This window comes from Anastrepha ludens, chromosome 3, assembly GCF_028408465.1.
Source record: "Anastrepha ludens isolate Willacy chromosome 3, idAnaLude1.1, whole genome shotgun sequence".
Taxonomy (NCBI): Eukaryota; Metazoa; Arthropoda; class Insecta; order Diptera; family Tephritidae; genus Anastrepha; species Anastrepha ludens.
Window position 1 is genome coordinate 119035858 of NC_071499.1, and position 12995 is coordinate 119048852.

The following is a 12995-nucleotide window of genomic DNA, read 5'->3' on the forward strand; positions in this document are numbered from 1 at the left end:
AATCGAGCTGTCATCGTCATCCGCATACTTGTGCAGTTTGTGTGTAGCGTAATTTGCAATTGTTTGCTTGCCAACCCTAAGCTATTCACGCAAATTCGCCAAATCAGCACCAGTTTGTTCGGTTCTACCTTGGCCCCTCAAGCAGCGGCAGCTTAACTAAAATACTCTGGTGTTTGGACTGCCTATAACTCAAAAATGGTTGCGTTTCACCTGCAGTTGGGCTAGCATTTTGGGCGCTTGTTAAAACAACATCAATGGTAAGCATTTAAACAGCTCTTTATTAGGCACTTTATCTCTTTCTCTCTCTATTTCTGTGTTTCTACTTCTCTCCTTGTCACACTTTTTACACCGCGTCATGGCAATTGCTCAATTTCCTGATCAGCATTGGAAAGCGCTGGCTATTTATCCACAAAACGTTGCTGCATTTTGTGCCTGAGTCACTTTTAGACGAAAAAACGGGGTACGCTGCTGAAATGAGTGCAAGATATGAATTATAACAAAAAAACAACGAAACAGAAAATGGCATAAGCGATAAATAGCACTGTGCAACAGGAATTTTTAGGCATATTAATTACAACACAGAATGAAAGGCCATAAAATAAAGCCTTAAAATCGTTTTGCGGTGAGAAACATATTGTTGAGGTACATATAGTAAAATTTTGAATTTCCAATATTTTTCCCAAGTAATAAAAACCCAATGAAAAAAGAGCTAAAATACATATCGGAGAGAAAAATATTGTTAAGGTACATATAGTAGAATTGTATGAGCCATGAGCTTTTATGAGCTTTTTTAGAAAGTCCGCAAAAAATGGCATTTTGAAGTTCGCTAGAAGGTTAAAATATTCTACAAAATTATTTGCCATAAAATTTCACTAGGGATCCGCTCAAACAACATCGTTCTACAAAAGGTCTAAAGGGTTGTCCAATAAGAGGTGTAATTTTGATAATAAGAAAGGCTATTTTTTAATATAAATGATCGAATATTTATTTCATTATAAAGACGAAGGTATGCTGTTAATAGTAGAAAATTACATCAGGCAAATGACCACCACGACCACGCTTACAGGACAATATCCTTTTCATGAAATTTTCCATCAACGAAATGCAAAGTGGCTGCCCTATGTCCTCTATAGCCTCACGAATGCCATCTTTAAAGTCTTGAATCGACCCGGAGCTGTTGGCGTAGACCTTCTCTTTCACATGGCCTCAAAGATAAAAATCACAAGGTGTTAAATCACAAGATCTCGGTGGTCAATTGTGATCACCTCTTCGAGAGATAACACGGTCCGGAAGCTTTTCCCGTCTTGTTGAAAATAAACGTTGTCCAGATCAATACCATTCAATTCCGGCCATAAAAAATCGTTAATCATCTCTCGATAGCGCAATCCTATTGAAAATAACACCTGTTATTGGAAAACACTTTATAAGTCCACAGAAAGTGAAAATATACACAATAAAATATATAACTTAATGATGAAATAATAAATACAAACAATAAATAAAGAAATAATCTTAAATAATTTTATATTTCTTCTGTTAGTAAATGTCCATTAGACAATGGATTTTTTTTTTTTTTTGTATCTATATCTACTGTTCCAAGAATATTTATATAATTTTTATATTACTTTCAAATTTGTATATATAAAAATACAAATACAAATAATTCAAATTTGTACAAATAAAAATACTGCTGTCAATGGAAAGTATTTAGAAACATTTTTTCCCCCAGAAAGTAATAGAAAAGTGGGTGGTTCATAACATAAACATTTCTTAAGGGGGTAGTATGGTATTTTTTTTTTTCATTTTTTTTTTTTTTTTTTTTTAAATTATTCTATAACATCTTAAGATTATTGTGTGAAAGTTTGAAGTGCATTAGAGTAAAATTGACAAAGACACAAAGGATTAAGTATCTACCTCTACAACCGGATTTCACGCTGTAAAAATCTTCACAAATCTTTAAACGCGTTTTTCTCACACTTGCCTTTTTTACGGTCGGTGTCCACTGTAGATTCATATCTACTGCACCGATTCTTTTCAAATTTGGTTTTTTGTTTCTTTACTTTATTCACGAGGTAATGACGTCGAGTTTTTTTTTTTTAAATTTTGTCATATTTTAAAACAACAAAGTTTTCAAGTTTTTTTTATGAAAAATCGGTGTTTTGACTTCAAAGCGCTTTAAAAAATTTAAAAAAAAAAAACAAAAAAAACCGACGTTGTTACCTGCGAAACTTTATTAGCTGATGAAATCAATTTGGTTTTTTGATTTTAGTTGATCCAGTAATGAGTTCTGAGGGACACCGCAATAAAACTTTTTTATGAGACTTCCGCGAAGATTCGCTGCCACCAACTCATTTCTTCATAAAAATCAATGAAAATTTCACACAATATTCTTTAAATATGACTTTATAATGAAGTAATTTTAAAATTTTGAATAAATCAACTGTGTCGACAAAAAAAATTTCGAAAAATATGCTTGTTTTACACCGAATTAACCATACTACCCCCTTAAAGGCATTTGCATACATAAAGGTAAAATTAATTTAAAAAAATAAAAGTTTCCTAAAAAGGATGTCTTAGAAAATAAAAAAATTTAAATAAAAAATTTTTAAATACATCAAAGGAAGGGCTATTTAAGAAAAAAAATTAGTAAAAAATCAAAATTGTTTAATACATAATTCATAAATTTCATTTTTCTTGTTTACTTTTTTATATTTGATCTCCAAATATAAACAATACCCGAAATTTGACTCACAAAAATCCTCCCTAGTTTGACTAAGTATAGCTGGGAATGGGAGAATTTAAGTCAAGTAAAATAATAATGGCGGCCGCCGTAGCCGAATGGGTTGGTGCGTGATTACCATTCGCAACTCACAGAGAGAACGTCGGTTCGAATCTCGGTGAAACAGCAAAATTAAGAAAAACACTTTTCTAATGGCGGTCGCCCCTCGGCAGGCAATGGCAAACCTCCGAGTGTATTTCTGCCATGAAAAAGCTCCTCATAAAAATATCTGCCGTTCGGAGTCGGCTTAAAACTGTAGGTCCCTCCATTTGTGGAACAACATCAAGACGCACACCACAAATAGGAGGAGGAGCTCGGCCAAACACCCAAAACGGGTGTACGCGACAATTATATATATATATATATAAAATAATAAAAAACAAATTCTTAAAAGATAAAAAAATTGTAAAAACATAAAATTTCTTAAACAGATTTTATATAAATATATAATATATATACATATATTTTTCAGGAATTCAGAAGGGGGGAACTAAAATTACATAAAAATATATTTAAACAAATTAAATTTTTTGAAAGTAACGGAAAAACGAGTATTTAAATTTCTTAAAAATCATTTTTTTTAATACTTTTTTTTTACTTTTAGCCATTAAATATACCAAATACAAGAAAATTGACTGTAATCCCATTTTTGGATTCAGAAGGGGAAACTAAAATTACATGAAAATATATTTAAAAAAATTAAATTTTTTGAAAGTAATGGAAAAAAGAGAATTTAAAGTATTTAAATTTCTTAAAAATAGTTTTTTTAATTTTTTTTACTTTAAGCCATCAAATATACCAAGCACAAGAAATTTGACTCAAGTCCCATTTTTGGATTCAGAAGGGTGAACTAAAATTACATAAAAATATATTTAAAAAAATTAAATTTTTTGAAAGTAATTATGGTTGATAACTTTAAAGCATTTAAATAAAAGCTGCCATTGTGAAAAGTTTTGTGAAAAACAAAAACTTCTTAAAAAAATAAAAAATTTAAAAATTTCTTACATTTTTTTTATTACAATATAAATAATAAAGTATTTTATAATGCAAAACAAATTTTAAATAATACACTTTTATAATTATTTTATATATTCTTTTATATATTTATTTCTTAACATTTTTTTATGTTCTTTTTTTTACTTTATTATTTTTTTACTTTCTGTCATCAAATATAAAACTACAGAAACTTGTGCGGGAGAATTAAGGGCACCTAAATATATATTTAAAAAATTCAATTTTCGGAACGTAAAACAAAAACATGACGATTAGTAACATAACTCTTTCCTAAAAGCTTTTAAATATATATGGGCAAAGGCTACTTTATAAAAAAACATTATGAAAATAAATTATATAATATATAAAAATGTCTTAATTTTGTTTAATAAATGTGTTTTCACTTTTTTCCATCTATCATGCAAAGTACAAGATATATGGCTCACAAATATTCCACTTCTCTGTTTTACCAGTTTGGCCTGGAAAAGTTTAGGTCAAATATTTTTCAACAATGTTATGTAATGATTGGTTAACAACAAAAATATTTCTTAAACTAAATAATAACGTAATATCCCAGAAAAATTCAAATTGCTACTGCAATAACTACATTTGAAATTCCCCAAAGCGCATGCAAGCCAAAATCAAACCGCAATTTAAAACAATTAACAGAACAGACCATATTTTTTGGCTTCCCAACTTTGCTGTACGTCCCACATTATTTTTGCCTTGAAGCCTGAAAGCACGCTTTAATAAACGCTTTTACACACACACACACACACACATACACGCCTACACATCAAACATATTTAAATGGCAATTAAGCAATGACTGAGGTCATAGTAGTGTTAATTAAAAATATGTTGTTCGGCGAGTAAAGCCAAAAATATTTGCGGATCGAGAGCAAATTAAAAAATAATATTGAAAAAGTTATTTGCAAACAGTGTATCAACAGCAAAAAGTGAGGGATATATTTGTTGGCATGAATTTGGCGTTAATAACAAACCTTTTTTATTACAAAAAACAAGAACAAAAAAAAAGATTTGGGAATTATCAAACTTAATAACAAAAAAGTGTGTAAAATTTAACGCAGGCACAAACGCAGTATTACAAAACCACAACAGCTACTTCGGGGCGTATGTAAATGTGCTAGCAAGTTGTTAAGCTTGTTTAAGCTTTCATAGTTCTGCAACACATACACATAAAACATTGCCTACATAGAGGCGTGTTGTGGTCGAAACAAAAAAGGAGCGCCATTTGTTGAATTATTAAATACAAACTACCCGAGCTAGGAGAAATAAAATGTATAAATTAATTTTTGACATTAATTCCCTGCCAGACTAACACAGCCTTAAATCTTTGACCAGAAATAAAAGCCGAATAGCTGGCAAAGCAATTTTTAGTTGCTGGCTACCAACCAAGCGCTATTAAGACTAGAACAACAATTACCACTGCAACCCAAATTAGTATTACTACTCCCTCCATGTTCGCCTCTCGCTCTACTTTTTGCTACCATTGACCACAAAATTTCTCCAGCAGCTTAAACAGAAATATATTCAATGCTTGAAGTCCTTTTCGGTAGTTTTATTTCATTTTTCTTTTTTCTAATTTGTGTACACTTACATTTTACTTGCTAACATGAAATTTTACAAGCTGATGGCTTTTAATTTACATCTTACAGCTTCCATTTTCTCTTTCACTCTCTCAACTTCATTTTACCTTCAGCAACACCAACTGTAGCTTCCGGAAATCACCACAAATGTTTTCATATTAACTATGACTTATGAGCAAGGAGTATGTGTTTAGTTTTCCATGCTTTATATGTACGTATGTATGTACGAATATTTTGCAAACGACAGCCTTGTGAGAAAAGACACCAGGTCACAGTTAGAGTTCTATTGATAGCTGCTGGTTTTACGTTCATTGAAAATTTTACAATACATAAATTTGGTTGTTGGAAAAAAAATTAAGTCTAGTAACAAGTTTTGGTTTCGTCAGCTTACTGCAGATATATGTAAGTAGTTACTCCCTCACTTTGCCGATCACGCCACAATCACCATGAAAAAAAATTCTTTACAAATACGTGTTAACAAATATGTTTAGCTCTAACTCTCATTCGCTTGTGAAACTAGCAGTTTTAGACTGGTTTACTAGAGGCTAAATAAAAACTAGTTACTTTGAAATGAGCTTGCAACTAGTTAGCTTTTACACCGTTTTTAATTAGTTGCAAAAAATTTTGCATTTTATTTATTTTTTGATTAAAAAGTTTTACATTTTTTTAGTCCTTTGCACTCACCACGTGATTTAATGTCGCAAAGTAAAAATTATTTAATTTGAAGAGTATGTAACTAGTTAGCTTTTCGCCCGCTTTTAAGTGGTTACAAAAAATTTTTTTCAAAATAAGTATTTGAAGCAGTATTTCCGCGCAGAGAAAGAAAAAATCGTGTCGATGTAATTCACGATTTTATTCTAAGTGCCGTTTTACATTTTTGGCATCGTCTACTATAAAATGTATAATTGTACAAGTACAAAGTTCCATGTAAGTGAAGTACAATTGTTCGTATAAGAGAGCAGGATTGGTTTGCAGAGTTGTATTTAGAATTCAACAGTATTTATAAATATATTCACCACTAACTCTCATTCGCTTACGAAACTAGCAGTGTTAGACTGGTTTACTAGAGGCTAAATAAAAACTAGTTGCATTGAAATGAGTCTGCAACTAGTTCGTTTATACCGTTTTTAACTAGTTGCAAAAAATTTTGCTACCTATTTATTTTTTGATTAAAAATGTTTACCTAGTTGCAAAAAATGTTGCATCCTATTTATTATTTGATTACAAATTTTAAATTTGTTTAATCTTTTGCACTCACCACATGATTTAATGCCGCAAAATAAAAATTATTTAATTTGAAGAGTCTATAACTAGTTCGCTTTTGGCCCGTTTTTAAGTAGTTGTAAAAACTTGTGTCACCTATTTATTTTTTGATTGTGGTTAATTAGAAAATTTTACATTTTTTTAACCCTTTGCACTTACCACATGATTTAGTGCCGCAAAATAAAAACTAGCCACTTTGAAATTAGTTAGCAACTAGTTAGCTTTTGTACCATTTCTAACTAGTTGCAAAAATTTTGCAACCTACTTATTTTTTGATTGTGGTTAATTACAAATGTAAACTTTTTTTAACCCTTTGCACTTACCTCATGTTTTAATGCCGCAACTCGAGAAGTTACTCTAACGCATCACTTTTTTTGGGACGTAAATTCGATGGACAAGCATCTCAGGATATGTTACATAAAATATCATACAAAGTGTGAAATATCATACAAAAAAATACATTAAATACAATTTGAATTTTCACTGTTTTATTCTATTTAAAATCCGATAACCCTAAATTGACCACCCTTTATTAAATTGCTTTCCGAACACCTTTTATATGCTGGTCTATGCATCGCTTTGTAAATATACTAATACCCATTTATGTTACTTGAACCTCGAACCCTGCGCATTGATCACGCCAATCATTTACGCCGCCCCACCAGCTGCTGTCTAAGCCGTAAATTTTTAATCACACTCTTGTGTATTATGTCATAAGACTTTTAAAAGGACTTTTGTATTTATCGTAAATTTCCTCTTGCTCCCCTTTCGAGCAACTTTGAAATGGGCTTACATTGTTGGCTAGCCATTAGGCCAGCAAGTGTTCGTCTCGTTTTCATTGGACTTGGCGCATTGGGGGCAGCTAGCAGCCTAATAAACTTAAACCACAAAATGCGTTGCAAGCGAGTAAACAGCAACAGCAACAACAGCAAAAAGCAATAACAGCAAGTAAGCATGGCCGCACAGCAGCAGCCAAACAAAGTTTTGTTTTAAACAAATTTTAAGCGACTGACAAAACTTTTCTCGTTTTTTTATTTACCCTTTTTTATTTCATTATTATTTTTATTTTTTTCAGTTTTTGGTTGCAACTAAATTAACTTTATTGCTTTATTCAATTCGTTCACCGCTGCCGCCGCCAGCGTAGTTAGTTGAGTGCCAGCACTAAGCAAGCGGCAAAAACTAAGGAAATCTACGCAGCTCAGCATGTTGTTGTGTCCTTATAGTCCCTTACGCTGATTACAAATTCTATGCGTTGCCATAAAACCAGCAGGACATTAACTGTAGTCGAAGCGACGTAGAAAAAGTATGCAGTCCAAATGCCACGGAGGCTCCGTTTCCTTCCCTTTTTTGTTTATGTTTTAGAAATGAGCGCATGTACGTCAATGTGTGTGTGTCTGTGGCGAAAAGTTGTTATATTTTAAATGCATGTATGTGTGCGTGCATATGTCTGTACGAGTCATGTATTACCATGTCGCGCTACTTACTAAGCGGGGTGACAATTTGAAAATGGTTTTACAAATGTCATTTCTATTCAAATTTGCCACACAAACATTTAATGCCTCGGCGGTGGGAGGGAGCGAACAGCTTGAAAACGCCTTCCATATACAATGCCAGGGCATTTAAATGCTCTAATGCCCTGTTTTGCTCTTCTTTTCGTATACTTGACGAAGTTTTGCATTCGAACTGGTGCTTTGTTTATTTTTCTATGCCGTTGTTGTGTGGCAGAAAAGGGATTTGCGTTGATTTGGAAATATTTTCAGGCAATTTGTATGACATATATTAAATTGGTGTAGTTGTAATGACTACAAATGTCAACGGAGGTTACGGTTTGGGTTGTCTGCCGAAATTGCACTTAAAAGCCATAAAAATGAAATGAAATAAAAAGTTTTCGGCAGCATCATATGGGAATGAGAAGGGTTACGCAATACATTTGAGAGTCTTTAGAGGAAGTTCGCTGAGTACATAAATTTACGCTGATAAGTATCACGTCAGCCCATAAGTTCGTGCGTTTTTTAAAGGTGGTTTTAAAATTAATAAAAAAGATGTTTAAAGTATTTATTAATAAATAATATATTTTCCTTCATTATTTACAATGTCTTCCCAACGTTTAGGCAAATTTTTAATTCCCTGCTCAAAAAGTTGTTTGTCCTTGAAGCCAAAATACGCTTCGATATCCCTTTTTATAGCTTCTTTTGAGGAGTAGTTCCTGTTACTCATATGGGATTAGAGTCTACGGAAAAGGTGATAATCACAAGGCGCAATATCCGGAGAGTATGGTGGATACGGCATTAGCTCCCATCCGAGCTCGTTCAGCTTGCCTAATGTTTGCCTTGCGGTATGAGGTCTTACGTTGTCGTGGTGAAACAAAACTTTGCGTCTATTCACTAAAGACGATCGATTTTTTTAAGTGCCTCATTCAGGTTCGATAGCTGATGGGAATAATAATCAGCAGTTATCGTCTGGTTTGGTTCTAGAAGTTTATAATAAACAATACCTGCCATATCCCACCAAATAGACAGGAGAATCTTCTTGGGGTGAAGGCCATCTCTAGGGGCCGGTACTAACCATTGGCGTTTGCGAACAGAATTATTGTAAAGGACCCATTTGTCATCACGAATAACGATATGGTTCAAAAGACTTTCATTTTCAAGCCGTTGCAGCAGCTGAGAACACACATTCACTCTCTGCTGAAGGTTGGCGACGGAAAGTCTATGCGGAACCCATTTTCCCAGCATTGAAACCTTTCCCTACTGAACCAGGAGCCTGTGAACTGCTGCAAGCGATGAATTTAACTTCTGAGCTATCATATCGACTTTGAAATTTGGCTCAGCTCAGTTCGAGCAAGGCGTCGGAGTTAAAGACTTCAGGACGACCAGCACGCGAGGCATCCTCCCCGTCGCAGTTACTACAATTTACAATTTTGAAACCCACTTTTGCGCAGTCTTTACACTCACAGTATCCTCTCCGTCAAGAGTTTTTATCTCTGCAGCAGCAGTTGTTGCCTTTTTACCAGTTTTATAAAAAAAAAACATAATAAGCCTCTTATACGCGTTCGAAGATTCCAATTTATTTTTTAACAACGCGTGCTTCTATCCGCGATTAAAATCACTTGTTGAAAGCACAATATATCAAAGAAAATATAAATAGTTCCGTTATATTCTGCGAATAATTTTTTGTATGCAAAAATCGTACAAAAGTGAAAGTATGGGTAAAATACGCACGAACTTATGGACTGACCTGATACTTAAGCGGTTAAGTGCGCTTGCAAGACTAGACGATAAGACGAGAATTTTGAGAATTTATTTACTCTTTTATTTTTTTGTTTTATTATTATTTTTTTTTTTCAAAGCTCCTTTCATTACTTACCAGGTCTGTTTTATTCAAAGTAGTTCCTTTCGGACTATAAAATATTATATAATGGGCGCGTACATTCATTTTTTGGGTGAGCTCCTCCTCGTATTTGTGGCACGCGTCTTGATGTTGTTCCACAAATGGAGCGACCTACAGTTTCAATTTTTTTTATGAGGAGCTTTTTCATGGCAGAAACACACTCGGAGGCCTGCCACTGCCTGCCGAGGGGCTACCGCTATTAAGAAAAAACTTTTGCGATAATTTCGTATTTCACGCACGGAGATTCGTATCTGCGCACTTCCAAATGGTAGTCCAGATACCGGCACCAACTCATTGTGAAAGAATTAAGCACTGCCTTCGGAAAGATTTCCTATGACCGCTTCATAGATTCAGGGTATTTCTCTAAGTTCAACTTCCTCAAGTTTTATTTTCTCCTCTGGTAACATATTTTTAGCCAGGAGATTTGACGATTTCATATTTCGCCCTACAGCGCCTGCACGTTTCATTCAAGTACAATATATTAATAGGATGATGATAATTCAAACCGCAACTCCCTGTTAGAATTCTCTTGATAATCTTAAAAGTATTCTTATTTAATTCCATATCATTTGTAAATCGATTAAGGTCAAAGCTGGCCCTAAGGTCAGCCTTACTCGGGTTTCGGCCATTAAGCTAGCCAGAAATAGAAGTAACATTGGGGCATGCGAAGATTAATATTTGGAAACGTATCGCACATTGGTATCACGACGGATCTGTAAGGTCTAAGTGAATTGATCGTACAGACTGACTACCATCATAACCTAACTTTATCTAGGCCCAAACAGTCGACCAACGATTTTGATTGCGATAAACCCCGAAGATTTTTCCAGTATGATCTTTTTGTCTTTCCTCTACTTCCTGAAATTGACATTTCTTAAGTCCCAAAATGGATGTGGGCAGATAAATGGGGAGGCCGCTCCTTTCCTGGCTAATTTATAAGTTTTTTCATTCATTGCACAAAAGCATGTACCGTCTAGGATTTATTCAGTACTGGCAACTGGGCGTCACTTTTAAAAGACCTTTTAAATGCAAAATTGCAAAACTTGCTTTTTTGATGCAAATTTCTTCAAATGCTATGCATTCATTTAAAGAATATATTAAAAATATTTACGAAAGGTTTAAAAAATATTTCAAAAGTACTTAAAAATATTTAAAAAAATATATAAAAAGTATGCGAAAAATGCTTAAGAAATATATACGGGGTGGGCCATATAGCCTTTGCTTTTTGAACCACCTATTTTTTTGAGAATGGTAACACAAATAACATGTCAAATGTGTTCATAATTTACTTAAAGGTTTGACATTTACGAAATGGGATGCTATACGCTTGAACAAAATTGGGAAATATTGAAAAGCTATTTCCAAAGTGGTGAGTCTTCTTCTTCTTTTCTGATAAAGCTCATTTTCACATCGGTGGCTACGTCTATAAGCAAAATTGGAGGATCTGGGGCTCAGAAAATCCACACGTTACTGTAGAGAAGCAAATGCATCCTCAACGAGTCATTGTTTGGTGCGGTTTTTGGTCTGACGGCATCATCGGGCCATTTTTTTGTTTCCAAAAATTGAAGAGGATAACATGGACGACATTTGGTTTCAACAGGACGGTGCAACTTGTCACACTGCCAATGTTACACTCGAACTTTAGGCTACCGTTTTTGAAAACCTAATAATCAGCCGAAATTCCGTTATCAATTGGCCGCCTCGGAGCTGTGATTTAAGCCCGTTGGACTATTTTTTGTGGGGAGCCGTTAAGGACAAATGCTATGCGAACCATTCAGAGACGATTGATGCTTTAAAACACGAAATCGAAGTTGCCATTCATAAAATTGGAGCCCAAACAATCGAAAATGTGCTTAAAAATTTGGTTGATCGAATGGGCTACTGTAAAGCCAGTCGTGGCAGTCATTTGAACGATATTATTTTTTATTGATAAATGACAATGTTCAATCTACAAAATAAAAAAAAAGTTTGAAAAAATATTGATTAGTTTTTTTTTAAAGCCGATTCAAAAAGCAAATTTTACATGGCCCACCCTATATAAAAAAATATATAAAAGTATTTCAAAGACTCTTTAAGTTCGCAGATCTTGCATTTTTGACACAAAATTCTTGAAATATTATATTATATATTCATTTAAGAAATACTTAAAAAAGTTGCAAAAAAATATAAATTTCAAAAAAAAATATAAAAAAATATAAAAATATTTAAAAACTTAAAAATTATATAAAAAATATGCAAAAATTGTTAAAAAATATATAGAAACTTTTTAAAAAATAATTGAAAATATTTAAAAAAGTTTGAAAAATATTTCAAAAACCCATTAAATTCGCAGACCTAGCTTTTTTGATACAAGCTTCGTGAAATGTTCATTTGAAAAATATAATAATATATTATATGCAAAAAAAAATAATTTAAAATATGTAAAAAAAATAAATAAATAAAAAATATGCAAAAAATGTTTAAGAAATATTTAAAAACTATTTAGAAAATATTTAAAAATACATAAAATATTTTGAAGAAGTATATAAAGAATATATACAAATATTTGAAAAATATTAAAGAAATATATGAAAAATATTTAAAAAGTGTTTAAAAAATATTTAAAAAAAAATATTTCAGAAACTCTTGAAGTTCACACATCTTGCCTTTTTGCTACAAAATTCTTGAAATATCCTGCATTCGTTTGAAAAATATATAAAACATATTTAAAATTATTAAAAAAATATATAAAATAAATATCAAAATATGAACAAAAAATTTAAAAGTATATAAAAAACATGTAAAAATATTTATAAGAAGTAGTTTTTAAGCAGGTCTCGGTTTTTTGACACAAAATTCTTGAAATGTTATGCATTGATTTAAAAAGTATATAAAAACTATTATTAAAAAATATATATTATAAAAATATTTAAAAAATATATAAAAATGATTAAAAAATTAAAAAAAAGGTATTTCAAGACT